Source organism: Vicia villosa, linkage group LG6 (genome assembly GCF_029867415.1).
Source record: "Vicia villosa cultivar HV-30 ecotype Madison, WI linkage group LG6, Vvil1.0, whole genome shotgun sequence".
In the NCBI taxonomy this organism is placed as follows: domain Eukaryota; kingdom Viridiplantae; phylum Streptophyta; class Magnoliopsida; order Fabales; family Fabaceae; genus Vicia; species Vicia villosa.
The window spans coordinates 40,643,209-40,670,464 of record NC_081185.1 but is presented as its reverse complement, the minus strand read 5'-3'; positions in this window follow the sequence as shown (position 1 = coordinate 40,670,464).

The window sequence follows — 27,256 nt, the reverse complement described above, 5'->3', positions numbered from 1 at the left end:
TTTTTGATGAACGCCACTTGGATCAACAATAACATCCGGCCTCTGAACAGGCTGCCTTAACTCTCCTTGTCCATGGGTAACTGTTTGGATAGCTCCAAAAATTGACCCATAGTAGTCCCTATCTGAGCCCTAATCTCTGCCATGTCTGTCTGAATTTGTTCCATGATCGACCTCGACTGTCGGGAAATCAATTTTGCAGTCTCTGATTCCAAATACAAGTAAAGATGCGAATGAGCTCTTTGTAGAAATGCATGTCGTATATGAATGGTAAACTCCTACGATGCAATGGTATACGAATATATTTTATTTTATAGTTTTTTCATGCAATGCAATGTGGCATAGAGTGGGGGTTACAATAAGGATGCCCCACACATTTTAAGGGATAAACCCAAGGAAACCCCTTAAGGGCTGGGATAATGATAGATAGATGGCAATCCCTACAGGCTAGGGACCATGACACAATATAGGAAATCCCTACAGGCTAGGAAACACGTAGGAGCGGGCACATGATGACCGTTCAAGACAGTCACCAGATCTCATGGCCATCGAGAGGCCAATCAACGTGCATAAATGTAGATGTCCTTTGTGGGAAGGACGTGGTCCTTGAAATAGGATACCTATAGGCTAGGGAATACGTAGATGTAAGCATGGGGTGACTGTTCATGACAGTCACTAAGTCTCATGGCCATCGAGAGGCCAATCAACGTGCATAAGTGGAGGTGTCCTTCGTGGGAAGGACATGGTCTTAGAAATGGGGTCCCTGCAGGCCAGGGAACGCGTAGTAATACCTGCAAAAATTAAAACGCAAGACGCTCGCAGTACACAAATTGTAAACACATAATAAGCACATAAGCACATAAGCCCTAGGTTCATAGGTTCGACGTAACGGCTTAGGGTGCCTACCCTTCCCACCGGTATGTTCTAGAAAGTCTCATGGGGTCGTTCATAGCCGCCGAGACTTTTTGTCTCTTTGGATTTTAGAACAACTCATTTTATCCATGAGGTTCGAATTTTAGGGGTAGGTTCCTAGAGATATCAGCCAAATACCAAGTCCTGCCCTCAACAAAGTCAAGCTTCGTATCAGACATTTCCGGATATTCAACCCACTCTGAGTGGAATTATAATAAGACTCATAGGCGATGTAATTCCCCTCTGGTCTTAATTATAATTCCCACGCTTAGGCTTAACGGCAATAATATATAACCCAACAATGCAAATTATATAACAATTAAACATTTTATGCAGGCATGGCAAATAAACATTTAATGGAAATAAACAACGATAAACAAAAATTAAATATTTATTAAAAGATAAACCTTCCCCCAAACCCTAAAAATGGCAAATTTGCCAAACCCTAAAATTCGCCAAAACCTAAACCATTAACCACAAACCTAAACCCTCTCAAGCCTTAGGAGTATAATAATTAACCAAAAGTTTTATCCCCAGCAGAGTCGCCAGCTGTAGCAACCTGCCCTAAAAATTAAGCATTAGAGTCGCCACCTATTCTACCAAGGCAAATAGGAAACCTTACGCAGTTAAGAGATCGGGGTAAGTTATTATAATCAGGTCGAGGGAAGGTGTTAGGCACCCTCAACCCTTTCCTAAGGTTTGTTCTAAGCTAAAGGTTTTATGGCTTAAATTTAGAGGTTTAATAGCTAAGGAAATGAATAGGGTGAAAATTGAGATTTGAAAGCGAATTGAAATTGTGAGGGGGGAGACTCGCCTTGTTACCAAGTGCCTACGTATCTCCTTATGGAGAATCAGAGTCAACATAGTTCGGGCACAGGGTTGTACGCCTTAGAATTTGAATTCGATATGGTTTTAAGGCTTTTTGAATGGCCTGTCGTAGTTTTAGAAGTTGTGATTTGAAAGGCTTTTTGAATTGCCTGATTGAAAAGGATGAAAATCCGTAGTGTCGTGGTTTAGTGTGTTTTAGGTTTGGGCGTACAACCCTGAATTGATATGTCACCGTTAGATGCGATGATCAATAGATTTGATCAGTATAGCTAACAGATTAATGGGGCATTGCTGGTTACTCAGATCGATAGATTCGATCGTCGCGGGCAGCAAATTAAATGTATTTTAAATTATATATTTTTTTTATCTCTCGTCTAATGCGACTAATAGCTTTAGTCGGGTCGAGGAGAGAATTCAACAAGAGCCAATTAAATTAGAATTAATATTAATAAATTAATTAAATAAAAATTATTTCTGTCTAATTGCGACTAATGGGTATAGTCGGTTCGAGGAGAAAATTAAATTAAATTGTAAAAAAAACCAACAATTAAATAATTATAGTTTTTTTACAAAATTAATTAATTAAACTTTCTTTGTAATGTTGCATGAGGGGTGTGTTTTATTATAGGTAGAAATTAAATGGGGTGTGGATAGTAAAAGGGTTGGCCCATTAGTGATTGAGTTTGGATCCGTTAGATCCTGCAGGCGTGAGTGCATGGTTTATGGTGTACCGGCAAAATCTTGACTGTTGGATCTAGATCTGCTAGCTTCAGATCTAAACAATAGCAATCTGACGGTCCTGATGCAATGTTTGGGTGAAGGAATATATTAAGTTAGTGGTAGACCACAATTAGAACAGCCAATCCCGTGGCCTGGGAGTGGCCACGTGTCATGCACCTATTAGACCTAAAAAGACCACCTTATCTCCCACATGTTGGTTTACCAATACCAAGATTCTCTTCCCTATTAACCCTTCCACTTCTCTCTCGGTTTTAACGCAAAACAGAAGAAAGAAAAAAAAATGAAATTCTCTCGTCGCTCTCTTCGGCTTTCCCTCTCCCTTGATCTCACTCTGTTAAACTATACGCAAGCGAAACCCAGTGGACGCATAAATAACAGCAACATGGTGTTAATAAAAAAACAAACGTGGCGGAGCTCATGAACACGCGGCGGCGCTCACGAACACGCGGTAGTGTTTAAGAACAAACGCGGCGGCCGGCGCGGCGTGTCTTAGCACTAACCCAGAACTCATAAACAATGCAAACACAAGCTATCATAAAATCCTAAAAGCTAAGTGGATTAAAGCTCACCTTTTATCTTGATTTTTTCTAGATTGTGTTAGCTCCTCTCCTGATCCCTTCTTTCTATTCTTTTGCAGATTCCGATCGGAGATTCAAACCTTGAGGGATACGTGTTTGCAGTGGCGCCCACCGTTTTCCAGCAGTTCCTTCCGAAAAGTCCCCGCCTTTTTTTTTCTTTAGGATTTTCTTATATAACATTAGGGTTAGTGATTAGAATTAGGAATGATTAGATTTCATTGTGTTATCTGAGCATTAGATTTAGATTTGGTTTGATTTGTGATTTGTTATAATTAATGAAATCTAATTTTCGTTTTTTCCCTGATTTGATTTTATTTGTTGTAACGATTCATGTATTTCGTGAAGATTGGATTTAGTTCGGTTTATGTTCTTGATTCGAAATCTTGGCTTGGGCTTGAATTTGTTAGTATTAGCGTTTATCATTGGTTGGAGGTGGTGGTGCAGCGCCGACCCGAGCTAAGAGAAGATGAACAGTGGGTTCATCCAATCCTAATCCTCTTGCTTTACTCGGTCAACCCCTCAGAACAATAAAAATCCCTTTTTTTTTTTTTTACAAAATTTAATAATTAAATGTTGATTTATCAATAATAGTTAATAAATGATATTTGATGAAAATAATAATATATGAAAAAAGAAATAATAAAAATAAACCCTGTTGACTTTGGTCAACTATCAAAAAAAGTCAATTTCTAAATAATAATTTAATTAATAATTAGTTTTAATTAAGCAACATATTAAATTGATAAAACTCAAATAAATACTAAATTGATAGAAAATTAATATTTATAAAGAACTTTCAAAGAATTTAAATGGGTTTAAACTCAAATTGGGCCCAAATGTTTTTATTCCTTAAAACACACCCCCTTATCTTTTTCAAGAAGTAATTTATGAATGGGCCAAGTGTTAATTGGATTTAGCAAGGTTTTCTATTTACACCTTTATTTTATTTTAACCGATTTATAAGGGAATTTTATAAGAGATCGAGTTTAATAATAGATATACTAAACCCTATGGCTCCTAATTTTTAACGCCCTTAATAAATTGACAGATGTAAATTATATCGGGTAAATTTTGGGGTATGACACATCTAGAAGGTTTGAAGCATCATTTCATCAGCAAGGGAGTCAACGCCATTAGTGAAGATGAATATAATGGCAACCTGGACAAATGGATCTTTCCTACATCAGACAAAGGGCTGGACAACTGGAAGACTGAAGATATTGTCTCTATCTCCTATAGTCAGGAGTAATTGTCGTTCTTAGTTTGGTTTTTTTTTCCTTTATATTTCCAATTTAGATCTCTGTATTTCAATAAACAATAAACTTTAAAGCCATGTGTCCTGCCCGAGGCACAATGGTCCATTGTTAGGGCTTGTCATTTCATAAGCATATTTTCATTCAATAAAGCATTGGACGTTTCGTATTCAAATTATGTGTTCGCTTTTATTTTTCTTTACTTTTATAGCTATGTGTTCTCACACACACCCACATAATGCACTGCAGATCCATATCCACTATGGATCCTATTGATAACGACTCTGCTATTGCTAAATATGACTTTGAAAATCCGATCTACCAAGCTGAGGATGAAGGTGAGGAAGATTGTGAAGTGCCTAGAGAACTTGCCAAATTACTAGAGCAAGAAGAGAAGACTATACAGCCGCACGAAGAGCCAATCGAGGTTGTGAACATAGGTACGGACGAAGAAAAGAAAGAGATCAAGATAGGGGCTGAATTAGAGGATGTTGTCAAATAGAGGTTAATTCAGATGTTACGAGACAATGTTGAGATCTTTGCCTGGCCCTAAGAAGATATGCCTGGGCTCGATACTGATATTGTGGTTCATCGTCTACCTATCAAAGAAAAAAGTCCTCCGGTTAATCAAAAGTTACGAAGAAGCAGACCTGACATGGCTCAGAAAATCAAGGAGGAGGTTGAGAAACAGTTCAATGCCGGTTTCCTGAAAGTTGTGAGTTATCCACCATGGATCGCCAACATAGTACCAGTACCCAAGAAGGGCGGAAAGGTCAGAATGTGTGTAGACTATAGAGATTTGAATCGAGCAAGTCCTAAAGATGATTTTCCCCTACCACATATTGACATTCTAGTTGATAGCACTGCGCAATGCAAGGTATTTTCTTTCATGGATGGTTTCTCAGGTTACAATCAGATTAAGATGGCACCCGAAGACATGGAAAAGACAACTTTTACTACTCCTTAGGGCACCTTCTGTTACAAAGTCATTCTGTTTGGATTGAAGAACGCAGGGGCAACGTATCAGCGTGCGATGGTGGCTCTGTTCCATGATATGATTCACAAAGAAATAGAGGTCTATGTTGATGATATGATTGCGAAGTCCAACACTGAAGAAGAACATCTGGCCCACCTGCAGAAGTTGTTTGATAGGTTGAAGAAATACAAGCTGAGACTGAATCCAAATAAGTGTGCTTTTGGTGTGAGGTTTGGTAAACTACTAGGTTTCATTGTTAGCAGCAAAGGTATTGAAGTCGATCCTGTGAAAGTAAAAGCCATACAAGAAATGTCAGTTCCACGGAATGAGAAAGAAGTTAGAGGATTCTTGGGACGTTTGAACTACATTGCCAGGTTTATTTCCCATCTTACCGCTACTTGTGAGCCGATCTTCAAAGTATTGAAGAAAGATCAAGCAGTGAAATAGAATGACCAATGTCAAGAAGCTTTTGACAAAATCAAGAAATATCTTCAAGAACCTCCGATTATGATACCACCTGTTGAAGGAAGACCTCTAATTATGTACTTAACAATATTGGAGAACTCAATGGGGTGTGTACTAGGGCAACATGACGAGTCTGGTCGAAAAGAGTATGCAATATACTACCTTAGCAAAAAGTTTACCGACTGTGAAACAAGATACTCATTGCTCGAGAAAACTTGCTGTGCTTTGGCATGGGTTGCTCGCCGACTGAGACAGTATATGTTGAACCTTACTACTTTATTGATTTCTAGAATGGATCCTATCAAGTACGTGTTCGAGAAACCCGCTCTCTCAGGACAAATAGCAAGATGGCAGATGATATTAACAAAGTACGACATCCAGTATACAATGCAGAAGGCAATCAAAGGAAGTGTGTTAGCAAATCATTTGGCCCAGCAAGCTGTAGACGACTATCAATCTATGAGTTTTGAATTTCCAGATGAAGATGTTATGCTTGTTACTGATTATAAAAAACCTGGTCCAAATGAAGGACCTGAGCCAGGATCCTGATGGACTATGGTTTTTGACGGAGCTTCGAACGCACTTTGTAATGGTATTGGCGCTGTAATTATCTCTCCTGCAGGTGGACACACCCCGTTCACAGCAAGACTCTGTTTCAATTGTACCAACAATATGGCTGAGTATGAAGCATGTATTTTGGGTCTCAGAGCTGCTATTGACTTAAGAATCAAGTTCTTGGAATATATGGGGATTCCTCCCTAGTAATTAGACAGATCAAGGGAGAATGGGACACGAAGTATCCTAATCTCATGCCTTACAAAGAGTTGGTGTTATCTTTGATTCCATATTTCGAAGAAATTACTTTCGAACATATCCCTCGAGAAGAGAATCAATTGGCGGACGCCTTAGCTACTATGTCATCCATGTTCAAGGTCAGACGGGATAATGAGGCTCCTATAGTTATTATGGAAAGACATGACGAACCGGCATACTGCTACGAGATAGTTACTGACGAGGCCGAAGAAAAACCATGGTTTCATGAAGTAAAAAGATATCTTAAAGCTCAGGAATACCCTGAAGGGGCATCTATCAATGACAAGAAGTTCTTAGAGAGGTTTGCTTCCAAGTTCTTCCTAAGCAATGGTACTCTATACAAGCGCAATCATGATTCAACTTTGCTTCGTTGTGTAAACAAGAAGGAAGCAGAGGAAATTATGGAAGACATGCACGACGATATCTTTAGAACCCACTCTAGTGGACATACTATGGCTAAAAAGATTCTGAGAGCGGGTTACTACTGGTCCACTATGGAAACTGACTGCCATCAGCATTCCAAAACTTGTCACAAGTGCCAGATCTATGCTGACAAAGTACACGTACCTCCAGTTCCACTAAATGTTCTGACTGCTCCTTGGCCTTTTGCAATGCGGGGCATTGATATGATCGGGGAAATCAAACCTACTGCTTCCAATGGACATCGTTTCATCCTTGTGGCCATTGATTACTTCACCAAATGGGTAGAAGCTGCTTCATTCTCCTCCGTTACCAAGAATGTGGTGGCTCGATTCATTAAGCACAACCTTATTTGTCGATATGGCATCCCCGAAAGGATTATCACAAACAATGGTACCAACTTGAACAACAAGATGATTACTGAGCTTTGTACGCAATTCAAGATCAAGCACCACAACTCATCTCCTTATAGACCAAAGATGAATGGCGCAGTGGAGGACGCCAATAAGAATATAAAGAAGATTGTGCAGAAGATGACAGTTACTTACAAAGATTGGCATGAGAAGTTACCATTCGCTCTTCATGGTTACCGTACCTCAGCACGTACCTCAACTGGGGCAACCCCATTCTCACTAGTCTATGGCATGGAAGTTGTATTACCTATTGAAGTTCAGATTCCATCCTTGAGGATTATAAAAGATGCAGGGTTAGACGAAGACGAATGGGTTCAGACTCGATTGGACCAGATAAACCTGATTGACGAGAAGAGGCTTGCGGCTGTTTGTCATGGATAATTGTATCAGAAGCGTATGATCAAGGCATTTAACAAAAGAGTCAAACAACAAGCATACCAGACTGGTGACCAGGTCATAAAGAGAATTATTCTACCACAAGGTGATCCTAGGGGCAAGTGGACGCCCACATATGAATGACCATTTGTGATCAAGAAAATCTTCTCTGGAGGAGCAATGATACTCACTACTATGGACGACGAAGACTTTTCGCATCCTGTGAACGCAGACATAGTCAAAAAATACTACGCATAAATACGACCCGCTAGGTCGACGTACCTAGGCAAAAGTAAGGGCATCCTGGCGAACCAAAAGGGTTCGGGCAAAAGTTAGGCATATATATATAAAAAATGTACACCCGGCAAGTTGAAAACCCGAAAGGGCGACTTGGGCAAAAAAGGGTATCCTGTTAGGCTGAAAACCTGAAAGGGCGGCCTAGGCAAAAGTTAAGGATTAAAGCGTACGACTATGTCTCGTTCAAATCATTCATCAATCAGTTATATCTACAACATCAAGTTCAAAGGGCTCAGACCAATTCAATCACCTTTCTCCAACAAGCGAGGGATGAGATGCTCGGAGACATAATAGCAATAGCAGAATTGAAACTCAATAGGATTATTCCCACATAGCTATTTTCCTTTGTTATATTTTTGTACCTTTTCAAAAACACACAATATGTTCCTTATTTTGCCTATTCATGGCTTTTTCCTTAATACAAGTTATTTTCATTCTTATTCTTTCGATTTTTCCTTTTCTTTTTCGAATACGCAAACGTCTAATGATAATTTTGAATGAGCATATGCATATGAACATGACTATCATTTATCTTTCCTTTTGTAAAAACATCTGTATTCTTTAGATATGAAAGGCCAATAGACAATGTCTAAAGTAATCCAGAAGTCCTCCCTCAAAGTCGACAATCTGAAGGAATCCCCACAAAGTAATCATTAAGAAGATATCTTCAAATACTCTCAACAAAAGACATGGCGTCCCAACAGAGTTTACATCATTAACACTACCGATTCTCCGACATCTTTCATCCCCAATCGGGGTACATCAAGTTACTGATCATCCCCAAGCAGAAATCATAAATCCCCGACTGAGCATCTCCAAGATAAGATCAAAACATCAAAATCACAGCAACAGAAAGATCTATCTTCTCAATCAATATGTTTCAAATAGCATAAATCATAGTCATACATCATCAATCATAAACATATTCATACATCGCATACATTAGCTCACATGTACGTTCCTCATTTATTTTGAGGAGCTTGCCACGTAACACATGCACCATAACATTGCATAAAAAACTGACAATATCTGACAGGTACATTACAAAGATTTGAATCTTATTCAAAGCAAAGCCTAACGCACGACCTTCCAGACATCTACAGATGCAAATTGGATCCAGTCTAACGCACGACTCATCCTCCCGCCTAATGCACGGCCTTCCAGACATCTACGGATGCAATTTGGATTTAGTCTAACGCACGACTCATCCTCCTGCCTAACGCACGGCTTTTCAGACATCTACGGATGCAAATTGGATTTAGTCTAACTCACGACTCATTCTTCAGCCTAACGCACGGCTTTCCAGACATTTATTGAATGCAAATTGGATCTGATCTAACGTACGACATATCCTTCACCCTAACGCACGGTTTTCCAGACATCTGCTGATGCAAACTAGACCCAGTCTAACGTATGACTCGTTCAAAAAAGTATAGTCTAACATACGATTTACTTTGACGCTTATAACGGATTCAGTCTAACATACGACTCAGCCTAAGTCTATCCTTCAGATACGGTCTAACATACGACGTATTCTGACTCTCAAGTCTATCAAGCTGGATGGCATCTTTAAGCCCATCTCTGTCATACCACTCTTCCAAACACCTGGATGGCATCTTCAAGCCCATCTCCGACAAAAATTCACATTTCAGCCAGGGCAAATTTCTTGGTATTCTAGTGTCAATCATCTTCCACCTTCAGATACCGACTGGCGTACAAACCACTCTACATCTTCAGGTTTAAGAAAATTGAACAGGGGCAGCTGTCATACCCCAAAACTTGCCCATACTATTCCTCTTATTCAAATTCAAAGTCAAGGCACATGGCTCTAACACACCCCTCCTAAACAAGGTCCAGGGAATTAGGGTATTGTTGTTTTGAGGAAAAAACAATGGATCAAAAGCTCCAAGGCATCCCATATGGCCTATGATACTCCAAAATACCTCCATGACAAATTTCATGTCTCAATTCAAAAGACTGATCACTCAATTGCTCAGAAAGTCAACAGTCGACTGATTTGACCTAAAAGTCAACTGTGGTCAAAGTACAGTCAAAAATCCTGATTTTTTGTCAAATCCTTATATTGAAGTACCATTCACCATTTGATCAAGAATTGATCATGGTTTATCAAGGAAAGATCAGAAATCAACAACTTCAAAAGTTTCTAAATTAGGGTTTTCGTAGGAGAAAGTCAACAGAACTTTGACCAGCCATAACTTCCACATGGAACATTAGAAATTTTCCAACCAAGGCTCACTTTGAAGGAAATTGAATTCTTTACAAATTTTGTCTCTCACAAGCCAAGTATGAAAATGCTTCATTTGAGAGATATGGATCAAAACATTATAGGTCCTTTTCAAAAGTCAACCAAAAGTCATTTTTTTCAAAATAAAACACAAGGAGCATGGAAAATTATTTTGACATGAGACCAAAAACACTGGTTAGAGGACTCTTTAAGGTTTCTAAAAAATCCTAGAACTCTTCCATACCTCAAAAATTGAGGGAGATAGGCCTTGTTAAAGTTGTACCATTTTGAAGGAAGAAATGTGAAGAAAAAGGATTCAAAATGGATAGTTTTACAAAAGGGCCCATGTTTTTAAGATCCGATCTCCTTCCTTATGGTATTAAGAGTCCAAAAACCATAAGCCACGAAAATATGATTAAAATTTGATTTTTATTTGAATTTTATTTCATTAAAATCATGGATTTAATCAATATTTGGAAAAAGAATTGAAAAGATTTTATTTTTCCTTAGTTCCAATCACATTCAATCATCAAATTACACTTTATATGATACAAATTTCATGCATAAGGAGATTGGTAAAAAGAGATTGAAATTTGGCCATAATTGGAAACATTAAAAACCATATTTCAATCAAATTTCCATTGATTGATTTAGTGAGATTTGTTCTGGTTTTATCAACCCTAATCCATATCCTATAAGTGTCAAAGAGATTCAGAGTGCAAGGGTTACAATTTTCTGCCCTCAAGAGCCCCAAACCCGAGTGCAAAAATTGAAGGAAAAATCAAATTTGTTCTTGGCAATTGAGGCGAATTCAAAGATTTTTGAAGGTACTAATACATTCTTGGAACATCACTGAGTGTTTCTCAATCACAAACGATACTTGAAACACCCAGAATCGCATCCAACTCATCACGGTTTGCTCTACTTTCAAATTGTTTCGATTACCATGTTTCATGAGGCATAAACATAATTTGAATGCATAATATTGTTTATCATGGTTTGTTGAACGTTTCTGGATGCTTAATTGATTGTTTGCGCTTGTGTATTACTATATGCCATTGTTAGGGTTTTTGGATTCTATTTAGGGCTTTTGCTTGCAGGAACAATTGGCTTAAATTAGGGCCATAACCAGGTTTGTGAGGTCTGGACGATTAATCCATGGCCTCGCGAAAAATTTCCATGGCGTTTTAGACGTATTCGTATGAACAGGGCTGTAGCCATGGATGTGTCCGTTGGTAAAAGTGTGTTACAGAGCTAACACGACGGAGGGACGAAGAAGACGATGACGCGTCGCCTCCCCATTGGCCAATTCACGCGTGCGCTGGAATTTTTGAAACCCAATGATCCAACGCATTAAGACTTACAGCTTACCATGTTCCTTCACTATTCTGGCCTTCAGATCATCTGCCCAACACATCCAACGCGCTAGATCATGCAGGTCTATCATGGTCCACACACGCCAGCCACACAGGATCGAAATTTTTTCAGGGTTAGCACAAGGATTTCCCCCGACTACAAACCATATCAGATCAAAGCTAAGTCCCTGATTCTATTTCTTTTTACATTTATTTTTGCCTTTTAATTTAATATTTATTTTTGCCTTTAATTTTAAATAATTATTTTTGCCTTTTAATTTCAAATATTTATTTTGCCTGATCAATGAGCTGGCCATACACTCACCCTTTTTGTGTTTATTTTTCTTTTCCTCAATTTTTAGGGTTAGCCAACTGTCAAAGCTCGACTAGTCGGTAACCCTAAAACCTAACCTGATTTATTTTTTCTTTCTTTAATTATTATTTGTGTCAGATCTATTGCACTGTTGGTTCTGTTATTTCTCTTTTCCCCGTTCCCATAATATTTTTGTATCTGCTCCGAGGTTGTATTGGGTGGCCTTGAAGGAACTTAAATCTGTCATATTATATTATTGTGTGGTTAGTAATCCTAGGGAGTGATAACCCTGAACTGAATAATAATCACCTAATTACAAGATAATATAACTGAATCTGATCACGTGATTGTTGCACCCACGCACCTTTTATGGTACCCCTCTTGTTGTCTGTTGCCTTGTGTTTTTAATGCATAATAGCCAAGTCCCTCGAATACGAGGATACCTTAGCAATGTTGCCCTCGGTTCATTCAAAGATCATAAGTCCCTAATGATGCTGCCCTCGATTCGCTAATATGATCTAGTCCCTCGAAGTTGCCTACGAAGTGCTGAGGTATCCTCTGGTTGCCTAAACAAAAGGCTATTCTGATCCTTCCCTTAGACTACCTGCCCCTCTACGGCATGGGACAGTCTTATGGCGAACGATAATTCGACGACCCTTCAACCTCCAAATGAAAGGACTTCCTTACCCTCCTATGGTATGGATAGCCCTGAAAGGCTAAAAGAACATTTTTCATCTAACCAGGTAATTTGCCCCTAATTGCTTTGCTCTGGCTTAAATCTTTTTCTTACACTTTTTCATAAACCTTCAATAAGGCTACGCTCATTTACGAGCTAAAGTCCTTATTTCTTCTTCTTCTACATTTATGAACTTTTGGCTTCAAAACTAAAGAGCAAAGCAATTAAGAGCCCATGGAAAACCATGGATGCAAAGGGTGCTTTACACCTTCCCTTTGTATAAATTACCCCCCGAACTCAGTTTCTTTTAAAAAAGGTTTTTTTTGTTCTTTTAGCTTTTCTTATTGGATAAAATAAAAGTCGATGGCGACTCTTGCTATCCGCAAATTTCAATAAAGTCAGTTCACCGTATTACATTCACCACCAGTAGTCATGGTTCATTAGAAGAAGTTCCTCCTATCCCCGAAGAAACCTGGGATACATTAGGAGAACCGAGTGGAAAATTCGACTACATGGTGAAATACTCTGCTCTTGAAAGTTCAAAAATCTCTTTTGAAGACATTGTTCCAACTGGATGGAACATTGATTATGAGTACCTCACTCAGCCAAAAGAGATATACAAACCTTGCTATTCATCATCAACTACTGGTGAAGTTATCATTGAGTATTATATCCCCAAGTTACCCACAGAGGCTACGGATTTAGAGTTCACATTCCTAGTCAATGCCATCTTGGGAGAAGAGCAAGACCAAAATACCGAAGAGGATGATCTCGAAAGTGTCTCCGACAACGAGTCTCTCCATTCAGAAGATTGGAAGTTTCCTCAAAAGAAAGTCCGACATACTCCACTTGGAAATGGGTATGCTCACACCGCTCAGTCTGCTGAAGCAGAAGAAGATCGTCTGAGTGTTGCAAAGACAGTGGTTGGTAAATCAAGACCTACCACAGGCCATCTCAAGCCTAAGGTTCCAGATTACCTAGTGCACAATGGGGTTCGCCACTATTGGACGACTGTTGAAGTTTCGACTGTTGTTCGCACTCCAAAGTAGGAACTTTCACCGTTATTTTGTCCTCTCACCATAGCCCAGGGTGAAGAGATGTTTCATAGGGCTTTGCATTTTACTATTTCTTAGGAAAATGTCCCTCTTTGCTTCGCCCAAAACAATAGAGTTTTGTTTTATAGGGTCTTTGTTTCAAGAAATGACTGTCGATAAATAAAAATGTCATTTTGTTCCTTCGTTAGTTTTTCCCTTTTCTTTTTTCGGAAATTGGTAATCCTAAAAAACACCTTAAAAACATCAAAATATTCCATTAACTGCATACACCGAGTCTTCCCTCGTTGTCTAAATAAAAATCATCACACATATGCAGATTAATCATAAAACACCCCGTTGAAACGTGTGATCATATGACTTCTCCAAGCTTTGGGTTTCCTGTATTCGAGGCAGAGGAAGAAGAAGACGAAGAAATATCAAAAGAAATTTCACGGTTACTTCAACAAAGGGAAGAGGCCATTCAGCCATACAATGAGCCTCTAAAGATCATTAACCTTGATTCCGATGGAAACATAAAAGAGGTTAAGATTGGATCTTCGCTCAGTTCAGAGATCAGAGAGAGTTTGATACAACTACTCAAAGAATTCTCATATGTCTTCGCTTGGTCCTATCAGGATATGCCAGGGTTGGATACCAGTATAGTGGAGCATTATTTACCGTTAAAGCCAAAATGCCATCCGGTTAAGCAAAAATTGAGAAGAACTCATCCGGAGATGGCCATGAAAATCAAAGAGGAAGTTCAAAAGCAAATCAACGCTGGTTTCCTCGTCACTTCAGAGTACCCTCAGTGGTTAGCTAACATTGTTCCCATTCCTAAGAAACACGGAAAAGACCGCATGTGCGTCGACTACAGAGATTTGAACAAAGCTAGCCCTAAGGATGACTTTCCTTTACCACATATTGACATGTTGGTCGACAGTACAGCAAAATTCAAAGTTTTCTCATTCATGGACGGATTTTCGGGATACAACCAAATCAAGATGGCACCTGAAGACATGGAGAAAACAACTTTCATCACCCCCTGGGGCACGTTCTGATACCGCATTATGCCTTTTGGACTAAAGAACACAGGGGTAACTTATCAAAGAACCATGCGTACACTTTTCCACGACATGATGCATAAGGAAGTGGAAGTCTATGTGGATGACATGATTGCCAAATCAGAAAATGAGGAAGATCATATAGAGAATCTGACAAAGTTATTTCAACGCTTACGGAAGTTTCAGCTTCGCCTGAATCCCAACAAGGGTACCTTTGGTGTATACTCAGGAAAACTCCTTGGGTTCATCGTCAGCAAACAAGGAATTGAAGTGGATCCAGACAAAGTCAAGGCGATTCAAGAAATGCCTTCACCGAGAACCGAGAAACAAGTTAGAGGATTTCTTGGACGTCTCAATTACATCTCGAGATTCATATATCTCATGACTGCAACTTGCGCTCCAATTTTCAAACTTCTACAGAAAAATCAAAGTTGCATCTGGACAGACGATTGTCAGAAAGCGTTCGAAAGCATTAAGGAATATCTGCTCGAACCACCCATCCTGTCTCCTCCAGTGGAAGGAAGACCTTTGATAATGTACTTGACCATCTTAGAAGACTCCATGGGTTGTATCCTTGCACAGCAAGATGAGACGAGAAGAAAAGAGCATGCCATCTACTACCTGAGCAAGAAATTCACTGACTGTGAATCCCGCTACTCCATGCTCGAGAAAACCTATTGTGCTTTGGCCTGGGCTGCCAAGCGTCTCCGCCAGTACATGATTCAACATACTACTTGTTTGATCTCCAAGGTGGATCCAATCAAGTACATCTTTGAAAAGCCTGCCTTAACTGGGAGAATTGCCCGTTGGCAGATGGTGTTATCAGAATACGACATTGAGTATCACGCTCAGAAAGCCGTGAAAGGAAGCATCCTAGCTGAGCACCTGGCTCACCATCCACTCAATGGTCATGAATCAACCAGTTCTGACTTTCCGGACGAGGACATCATGTACCTCAAGATGAAAGATTACGACGAGCCACTACCAGACGAAGGACCTGAAATAGGATCCCAGTGGGGCTTAATCTTTGATGGAGCTGTCAATGTTTATGGACGAGGAATTGGGGCAATAATTGTTACCCCTCGAGGTACCCATATTCCATTTACCGCCAGATTAACTTTCAAGTGCACAAACAATGAGGCCAAATATGAAGCTTGCATCATGGGTCTCGAAGAAGCCGTAGATCTAAGAATCACACACTTGGATGTATATGGAGATTTTGCTTTGGTCATCAATCAAATCAAAGGAGAATGGGAAACATGCCAACCTGGGTTAATCCCTTACAAAGATTATGCGAGAAGATTGTTACCATTCTTCGACAAGGTAGATTTTCATCACATTCCTCGTGAAGAAAATAACTTGGCTGATGCATTAGCCACACTCTCTTTCATGATTAGGATAAATCATTAGAATGACATTCCTCGGATCAATGTTATGCGCCTGGATAGGCCCACTCATGTTTTCACAATAGAAGCATTCAACGACGACAAACCGTGGTATCACGACATCAAAAACTTTCTTTAAAGGCAAGAGTACCCTATTAGGGCATCAAAGAAAGATAGAAAAACTTTGAGAAAGTTAGCTGGCAGATTCTTCCTGAATGAAGATGTTCTGTACAAGAGAAATTTCGACATGGTTCTGCTGAGATGCGTTGATAGAAAAGAAGCAGAAATACTCATGAGAGAAATACATGAAGGTTCCTTTGGTACTCACACCAATGGACACACCATGACAAGGAAAATACTGAGAGCAGGATATTATTGACTGACGATGGAGTCAGATTGCTACCAGTATGTAAAGAGGTGTCACAAATGTCAGATCTACGCCGATAGAATTCATGTGCCACCATCTCTTCTCAACATACTCTCTTCCCCTTGGCCTTTCTCCATGTGGGGAATCGATATGATCGGAATGATCGAGCCAAAAGCGTCCAACGGACATCGCTTCATCGTGGTAGCCATAGACTATTTCACCAAGTGGGTCGAAGCAGCTTCATATGCAAACGTTACAAGACAAGTTGTCGTCAGGTTTATCAAGAATCACATCATCTGTCGCTACGACATTCCTAGCAAGATAATCATTGACAATGGGTTAAATTTGAATAACAAAATGATGAAGGAACTTTGTGAAGAATTCAAGATTGAACATCACAACTCATCTCCTTACAGACCAAAGATGAATGGAGCTGTAGAAGCAGCTAACAAAAACATCAAGAAAATCATTCAGAAGATGGTCATCACTTACAAAGATTGGCGTGAAATGCTCCCATTTACTCTTCACGATTACCGTACATCTGTACGTACTTCGACTGGAGCAACTCCTTTCTCCCTTGTATATGGCATGGAGGCAGTCTTACCCATAGAGGTCGAGATCCCATCAATGAGAGTCTTGATGGAAGCAAAATTAACAGAAGCCGAGTGGTGTCAAAACAGATTCGATGAGTTCAACTTAATCGAAGAAAAGCGCATGACAGCTTTATGCCACGGACAACTATATCAACAAATAATGAAGAAACTTTTCGACAAAAAGGTTCGACCTCGCACAATCAAGGAAGGCGACCTTTTACTCAAAAAGATTCAATCATTTCTCACAGATTCTAGGGGAAAATGGACTCCTAATTATGACGGCCCATACGTGGTCAAGAGAGCTTTCTCGGGAGGAGCCTTAATACTCACGACTATGGATGGAGAAGAATTCACCCGTCCTGTGAACATCGACGCAGTCAAGAAATACTTCGCCTAAATAATAAAAAGAACAGCTCGCTAAGTTGAAAACTCGCAAAGAGCGACTTAGGCAAAAAAGAGCGTCTCGGTGGATCGAAAACCCGAAAGGGCGATTGAGGCAAAAGTTAGAGACATAAAAAATATATAATCAATCCCGGTAGACTTAAAACCCGAAAGGGGTAGTCTACGCAAAAGTTAGGGATATATGGCAAGTAACTGTGTTCAGGACAATTTTGATCATTCGAAAATCCATAGCGGAGTATTCATCATCAGTAGGTCATCTTCTACGAAGCACGAATACAGCGCAACTCGGAGTGGAAGGGAAAGATAACGGTCCTCACATTTCATCGTAGCCCTTTTCCCGAAAATTACCAATTTCCAACTTTGTAAATACTCCATGGAATCAAGCCTCTGGCTGATTACCATTCTATAAATAACAATTCGATCCTTGTGCCTTTTCTTTGCAATCGAGTCTTATTCAGTTTCTTAAAATGCATTTTTTAGGTCTGATAGTCATTTCTCTTGAAACAAACGTTTTCATAAATAAAATGAATTTACTTGCAAAAATAAGGGTGAAATTTCTTGCTAAGGTTTACAAACAATAGGAAGAATGCAAACAGTTGCTCCGAAAACGGTTGAGACTCCGGGAACATATTTCCCCATAAGGTCGCTTTGCGAATATCTCCCGATAACGGATATTCACTTAAAATCATTTAACTCACTTCAAACAGCGGACATCCAGTAACCAGGTATCCCCAATGGAGTGCAAGCTACATATCCCAAGAAGAAGACATCTTCTGATCAACAAAAAAATTCAAGTCATATCACAGGATTTCACATCCGCGACAATTCTATTCACATTCACTTTACATTTTATAATCTTCATAACATTCATACATTCTTTACGGATCATATCACATGACTGCATAGTTAGCATAGTCTAGTTAGGCTTTGATCCTGTTATTGCTCAAGTCACTTGGACATCTACTCAAGTTTCCCCTGCGAGTCGTGAAAGAACATTCTTCTTCATGATGACGGTTCATACAAAGGATTCCCCAGCAAGTCAGCAAGCGGTAATCTCCCTCAAAGAGATAGTTTGTTCACTACTGTTGATTGTTCCCGAGCAAGGTCGACAAAAGGTAGTCTTCCTCATGAAGATATTTTGTTCACTTTGGGGATTCCCCAACTGTGATTCTCTGACAAGTCAATAGTTGGCAATCTTCCCCAGAAGATAGTTTGTCCGCTTTTGAATTTCCCCACAAAAGTCAGCAAATGGCAATCTCTTTCAGCAGAAGACAGTTTGCTCACTTCTTCCAAGCGAAGATAACGAATGGCGGTCTTCTTCACGAAGACAATTCGTTTCACTTAAGGTTTCCTTATTAAATTCAGCAAATGGCAGTCTCTTTCAGCAGAAGATAGTTTGATCACTTCTTCCAAGCGAAGATAACGAATGGCGGTCTTCTTCACGAAGATAGTTCGTTTCGCCTAAGGATTCCTTATTAAAATCAGCAAATTGCAGTCTCTTTCAGCAGAAGACAGTTTGCTCACTTCTTCCAAGCGAAGATAACGAATGGCGGTCTTCTTAACTAAGACAGTTCGTTTCGCTAAAGAATTCCATATTAAAGTCAGCAAATGGCGGTCTCTTTCAGCAAAAGACAGTTTGCTCACTTCTTCTAAGCGAAGATAACGAATGGCAGTCTTCTTCACGAAGACAGTTCGTTTCGCTTAAGGATTCCTTATTAAAGTCAGCAAATGGCGGTCTCTTTAAGGAGAAGACAGTTTGCTCACTTCTTCCAAGTGAAGATAACGAATGGCAGTCTTCTTCACGAAGAAAGTTCGTCTCGCTTAAGGATTCCTTGTTTAAGTTGGAAAATGGCAGTCTCTTTCAGCAGAAGACAATTTGCTCACTTCTTCCAAGCGAAGATAACGAATGGCGGTCTTCTTCACGAAGACAGTTCGTTTCGCTTAAGGATTCCTTATTAAAGTCAGCAAATGGCGGTCTCTTTCAGCAGAAGACAATTTGCTCACTTCTTCCAAGCAAAGATAACGAATGGAGGTCTTCTTCACGAAGACAGTTCGTTTCGCTTAAGGATTCCTTATTAAAGTCGGCAAATGGCAGTCTCTTTAAGCAGAAGACAGTTTTCTCACTTCTTCCTAAGCGAAGATAACGAATGGAGGTCTTCTTCACGAAGACAATTCGTCTCGCTTAAGGATTCCTTGTTTAAGTTGGCAAATGGCAGTATCTTTCAGCAGAAGACAGTTTGCTCACTTGTTCCAAGCGAAGATAACGAATGGCGGTCTTCTTCACGAAGACAGTTCATTTCACTTAAGGTTTCCTTATTAAAGTTAGCAAATGGCGGTCTCTTTCAGCAGAAGACAGTTTGCTCACTTTTTCCATGCGAAGATAACGAATGGCGGTCTTCTTCACGAAGACAGTTCGTTTTGCTTATGGATTCCTTATTAAAGTCAGCAAATGGTTGTCTCTTTCAACAGAAGACAATTTGCTCACTTCTTCCAAGCGAAGATAACGAATGGCAGTCTTCTTTACGAAGACAGTTCGTCTCGCTTAAGGATTCCTTGTTTAAGTTGGCAAATGGCGGTCTCTTTCAGCAGAAGACAGCTTGATCACTTCTTCCAAGCGAAGATAACGAATGGCGGTCTTCTTCACGAAGATAGTTCGTTTCACTTAAGGAGTCCTTATTAAAGTCGGCAAATGGCAGTCTCTTTCAGCAGAAGACTGTTTGCTCACTTCTTCCAAGTGAAGATAACGAATGGCGGTCTTCTTCACGAAGACAGTTCGTTTTGCTTAAGGATTCCTTATTAAAGTCAGCAAATGGCGGTCTCTTTCAGCAGAAGACAGTTTTCTCACTTTTTCCTAAGCAGAGTCAACGAATGGCAGCCTTCTTCATGAAGACAATTCGTTTCGTTTAGGAACTCCTCAGCAAAGTTGTCAAATGGAAGTCTCTTTCAATAGAAGACAGTTTTTTCACTTTTTAACTCCCCAGCGGAGTCGATGAATGGCAGTATTCTTCAAGAACATAGTTCAGATTCCTCAGCAGAATTGACAAATGGCAGTTTTCCTCCTAGAAAACAGTTTGTTAACTCCCCAGCATGAGTCGATGAATGGCAGTTTTCGTCCCGAAGACAGTTCGTCCACTTTCAAGCAAAGTCATTAGCTCCTCAAAAGGACGCACGATCATATGGCATTCCTCCGAAGACATCACATTGAAGGAAAGTATGATAAAGTTTCTTATCAACCTTCAAATGGCATATCTCCAACGGACACTGGTGAGAAGTTTGATGAGGAAACAAACCCTTGGAGATTTTTATCTTTATCTGAGATATCGCCCAAAATTACAATTGAAACCAGTTTCACAATTTAGACATCCGGAAACGAGGGGAAGTTGTTTACCTTTTTCTAAGTATAAACACTTAGTCAAAGAAGATGGATCACGCATTCTACATTGCCGTCCTTTCACCAGAATCCGCATAACACATTTTTGCAGGAGTGTGTCACCCCCTTCCCCCGCCGAGTGCGACAACGGGATCAAGTCATGCACAAGGATTTTATTATCGCTGCGACATCTCGAGGACGCCCAAAATTCGGGCATTCTTTGGTATTTAAGTCTCTTTCACGCAGGAGAGATCAAGATGTCAATCTTTCTCCCTCCAAATGAAAGAAACATAAATAGGCGCATCTGTCATACCCTAATTTTGACCTCCCCTGAGATGTCACACCTCTAGACATCTCATCAAACTCAAGACAGGTACTTAGGGCGGTCACTTGTTTGTCTGATACCCAATCGAGGATGCTCAAGGACAAGGGAGTTCAGGCAAAGGATCAATCAATATGAGAATAACCTCTAACACAATCATGGGACTCAAATGATTTATTTATCTATCTATGTTGATTAGACATCAGTCATCAGGACTTAGATTTGCTCAGATCACCAGACTAGGGTTTTGGGCCCATCAAGGACTAAGATCAGGGACCACATTTGGGAAACCCTAAAAAGCCCCAAGACATCACTCAAAGGGTTCAATCATCTTCAAATGGTCCAAATAACAATATCCACTAAGCATTGTACCTCAATTCAAGATCTACAGTTATCAATTTTATCTGGTCGACAATTAGGGTTTTTGACCTAATTCATCTAGGCAGTTGACTTTTAATCAAGACATGGATCCAAAACTCAAAACATGAATCAAGAACTTCTGTTACCTCAATATAATCTATTCATATCACTCATTTGAGGAGGAGAACTTGATTCATTAGCAAAGTCCAAGATTTCACTTCATTTGAAAAAAGTCAACTGTACAAGATCACCTTTGACTTTTAAGATTATTGGTTAAACCATGAATTTTAAGGATAAATATCATCAACATATGATTATTTAAGTCATTTGACCAAATAAAATCAAGAAAATCAATCAAGAATAAAAAAGTCAAAGATTGACTTTTTATACTTAGAAATTTTTCTAAGTGTTTAAAGGTCTTTTTTTCAAAACATTGGAAGGGAATATATCAAAATTTCAAGTACAAACTGAAAAAAACTTCTAACATCAAAGTTGTAGATTTTGATCCAATGAACAACTTTGTCACATATGATTTTTTGGCTAGAAATCAACCATTGAATAGATATATGTCGCACGCTCGCGAAAAATAAACAGAGTCGCCAACTGTCGCACGCTCGCGAAAAACGAACAGAGTCGCCACCAATATATTTATCCCATAAGGGAAAGGAATATCAGGAAGCCTAACAAAGAGTAAGAACAAGGTCTTGTGACCAGAGAATCTAGGTACGGGAGTCGGTTATGCAAGGGGAAGGTATTAGCACCCCTCGCGCCCATCGTACTCGATGGTATCCACCTATGTTTGTTTCTATCTAAAGGGTGTGTACTATGTCTGTGCCTACATGCGAATGGATGCAAAAAGAAATACGGGGAAAAGAAGGAATTATTTACAATTGTGATCGTTCAAGCCCCGCGACTTGATGCCTACGTATCCTTTTCAGGAATCAGAGCGTCGTAGTTTGGCTCACATGTTTCTGTTTGTTTTTGTGTTTTTTAGTTGGGCGGAGTTAACGTTCGCGCTCTTGCATAAGGGATGACCTACGATGCGATCGAGCACAAATAACAATGCCCTTAGAAAGAAGAAAAAGAGAGATTGGTTTGTGCCTTTTAGGGTAATTCCATGATGACGAAAACCCACTACAAGGCTTTGCACCACTTCCTTACTTTGTTTTAAGTCTGACCATTTATTAGGTTTTTTAGGTGTTTTTGGTTGGTGTTTTTTAAGGGAGATTTGTTTGTGACTTAGATCATACAAAAAGAGTTTTTGTTTTTTGAGTATTTAGAGAACACACATCAAGGCCTACACCTCAATCGTTTCTCTAAATAGCGGTTAAGAAATACACCGAGGCCTACACCTCAATCATTTCTCGCCCGCTAAGTAGAAAAGAACATACATCGTCGATATTTATTAGATTTTTTAAGGTTGAAAAAGAAAAAGGAATGAGAAGGGAGACTAAACCTATTTTCTAATCTAATTGTTATTTATGTACAAAGGGAATCTAAATCCAATGTGAACATGTTAACTAAATTCTAATAGGAGCATTAAAATGGTATTAACAAAATAGGCCAAAATATGGCCAAAAACAAGTAACAAAATCACACAACAATTATACAAAAAATAGCATGAAAATGGTACAAAACATAAAGAAAACGGTTCAAGTATTAGTGCAAAATTAACCTAAAAAACTATTATTTTTGTGAGTTTCTATGAAGGAGAATTCAATTTCAAGTCTAAATTGTACTAAAACCTAAAACTAATATTTTTATTGTTTTCTATGTCATTTTTCATTACCTAAAAATCGAACAAAAACTATGATTCTAAATGTTATTATTATCTAAAACAAACTATGTCAAAAATTCTAAATCTAACATGAAAGAATGGGCTCAGGGGGTGTATTCTCGTTGAGGCTAAGGGACATGACTAATTCCCATATTTTCTCTTATCACGATTTTCAAATTAAAAAAAAAAGAAAAAAGGAATTCAATTGAAAAATAGAAATTAAATTAAGTGAAAGGGATTAGGGTGAAACCTTGTTGCGATTCACCTATCTTCCTCTTCAGTCCGAAGGCGGCGACGACCACCGCTCTTCTCCGTCCTACCGATCAACTCTCTGGCCAAAACCCCAACGACTCTTCCCTCATCTCGTCTCAGGTCTCTCTCTTCACTCACGTTTCCGATTCAGTCTCTTCACTCACATTTCTGACTCAAACAATTCGTCTCTGATTCAATCCTTCATCTTGTCGCCGGAGTGATGTCTGGCGCGTCTTCGAAGCTCAGGTACGATACTCTTTAACTTCTGAAATCTTCTTTTCCCTCTTTCTGTAGGTACGCTAACGTTTACGATTGTTGCGAAATTGTCATTGCAGATGAATACGAAGGTAAGGACATGAGAAGATTCACGGATGAATTGAATCAAAGCCTCAATCTATCGAAAATTGTTGCGCTCTCTGAATCCATTCAGAGTCGGTGTTTGGATTGAATGCTTCGATGAGGATTTTTGTTTATTTTCTGATGAACGATGAAGATTGATGGTGTATTGAAGAGGATTCAAGTTCAGTTCCTGGTGAGTTCCATTTTTTTATCTTTTCTCTCTGACCTTCTGCTCAACATTAATTCCATCTCTATCTTCTCTTTCTGGTTATGCCGATGAAGATGAAGCTGAGGGTTGGTCTATGAAGATGGTGAAGAAGAATGTTGAGAGAAGTTAAAGGTTGGATGATAAAGGTAGTAATGAATGAAGGCTCCGAGAGAGAATGGTGTGGAAAAGTGGTGAAGATGATTATGGTGAGAGATTGAAGATGAATGAAGTGTGAAGAGTGGAGCAGGGAGTGAAGAGTGGAAAATGAGCGTGAAGGCGATGAATGATCTCTGAAGATGAATGGAGGTGAAGTCTGTTTATACATGCTGTTGGAGTTTGAAAGCCAGTTGTAGGTAAATGGATCTGAGCCCTTGAATCTAGAAGTTCTGTTATCAATTGAAAGGTTAGTTGCAATTCTCTAAGGTTAGTTACATTTATGGTTTTTCTATTATGAGAGCTGAGAGATAAATCGGTTAGGTTTCTGCTAGAAGGTTATGAAGTTTGTTATAGGTTGTTATAAACTGTTACCTGATGGACTGGAATTCTGTTACAAACTGTTATGACAGTTAGTTCGGTATTAAGAGAGTTGGTTATGGTTAGGAAAAGTTTGTTAATTCTGTTATGTGTGGGTTAAGGGTGGTTAGCTCTGTTTTTGATGAGCTGGAAGTTAGTTAGCAATTCTGTTTTGTTAGTTAGGGAGTATAGAGGAGGCTACAGGTTACTTGAATGTGGATGGCCGAAGCTGTTAGTGGTGGCAAAATTGAATTAAGTTTTCTGTTACTTAGAAGTTGATTGGAGTGAAAGAGATGAGACTGTTAGAAACCAGAAATTGTTATAGGTGATTTGAATGTTTGGATTTGAATTGTTCTCGAAATTTTATGGATTGATGTGTGATTAAATGATGCAAGCAGCAGGTTGAGTGCAAGCAAAATTGGTTTTTTGTCATAACAGTTAGGATTGGTTAGATGTTGGTAACTGAATGCTAATAAGTTTGTTCTGAAAATGTTATATCTAAGCTTGTTTATGAACCTTTCTTTGGCAGGGTACATGGATCTTGATATGGTCAAAGCGACATGAGGTCAAAGGTTGGAAAATGAATGGAAACGGCTAATGGCATAAGAAAGTGCAAGTGAAGGGTTTTAACAAAACATGGGTCAACTGTATTTTGTTTGTTGAAATTTTCTATGTAGTTTTAATATATGGATTTGTAATGAAGTAATTTTGTGTAATTTCTTTGAGTGTAAGATGGTTTGAATTTTTGCAATGAGTTTTGAATGGAGCAGCTTAGAAGAATTTTGGAAATAGGCTTAGGAACAGGATTTCTCTTTTGCATTTGTACTCGAAGTTTATAATGGATTTGGACTTTTGACATGAAATGTAGTGTAATGAATTTGAGTTTGAATTCTGACTTATGATTGAACTTTGAATGAAGTTGGATGAAACTTGCCTTCTTGTTTTGTTTTTAAATTCAAAGATTTCATGGTCCTATAGAATCCAGTCTGACTATTTTGCTTCCTGTATATCAAGTGATCACGGTAGAGGACTTTCCTTGGTTGACTTTGACCAAAAAGTCAAAGTCTTGACATATACTCTCCAACCTTGAAATGATTCATAAGTTCCACCATGTTTCACCTAATTCTTGCACAAAATCTCAAACTGAGTGACTTGTAGTTCAAGCAACCAAAGTGAACCAAATAATAATGCAGCCACTCCTTAAATGACGAAGCGCTTAGTAAAACTCCCTGATAATCATAAGGCCATGATCAATAAAATCCTCTGTTGAACAAGTCCACATAGTGTAGAAATCCTGAACATTGTGAAACCCTAGATCTTTCCATGACCGTTGATCCAATGCCCCAGGTGCCTTATTAATTAATGATGCATGATGCGTTATATGACCTAACGGGATGTATGTAAGTGAGATGAGAAGTTTAAGCCAGTTAGAAATTGAAGGGGTAGGACAAATTTGGGGTATGACAGCTGCCCCTATTTAATCGTCTTAAACCTGAAGGTGAGATTGGCGCTAGCCTTTCGAACATTCGAGGTAGAAGAAGATTAAATATCCAAGTACCAGAAATTTGTCCCAAAGAGAACATGGTGTAAATGTTATCCTTATTTTTTTTTTGATATCGGCTGGGGATAGAGTTTTTTTTTTGGTGGAATGATTTATGGTATGTAATGGTTAAATGGGGAAAGAAAATGGTTGTTGTATGAAACTGTGATTGGAAAGTACGGGTTTGATGGAAAGATAGGATCTACTGACCCAAAAAAATTGAAAACAAGGATAAATGACTCGAAACCAAGGTGAGATCAACAGATCCACGACTCAAAACCAGGGTGAGAATAACAAACTCACGACTCAAATCCAGGGTGAATGACTCGAATCCAGGGGTACGATCAACAGACCTACGACCCATAAAAGAGAATAATGACTTGTTGGGGATTGGAAATTGGTTTTACGGTAGTAAATTATGGATGAATGGTGGTTGTCAGGCGGGAACTGACTTCACCATCAGGCGAGGATTGAAAATGATGGAAAGGATTTGGCAGGGCGGGGACTGGACTTTGAAAAAGGTTTGCCAAGGCGGGAATTGGGCTTTGAAAAAAGGTTTGCCAAGGCGGGAATTGGGCTTTGAAAAAAAGGTTTGCCAAGGCGGGAATTGGGCTTTGAAAAAAAAGGTTTGCCAAGGCGGGAATTGGGCTTTGGAAAAAAGGTTTGCCAAGGCGGGAATTGGGCTTTGAAAAAAAGGGGTTTGCCAAGGCGGGAATTGGGCTTTGAAGAAAGGTTTGCCAAGGCGGGAATTGGGCTTTGAAAAAAAGGGTTACCAGGACAGAACTGGATTTGGAAAATGATTACCAGGACGGGAACTGGATTTGGAAAAATGATTGCTAGGACGGGAACTGGGTTTTGAAAGGTAAGGCTTTATGAGGAATTCAACGGGAATGATAGTTGGGAAACTTGTGAGGACAACATTTTCTGTGGGGATGCACCATTGTCTGATAATTACTTCAGGTCTTTTGTGCAAGGTACCAAATCTGGCTTATGCTTCGTATGCATGTTTGAGTTTTTTGTATGGCGTAATGATCCACTTTGATGGATATGCTACGCTTTTGAGGATGCCATGTTAT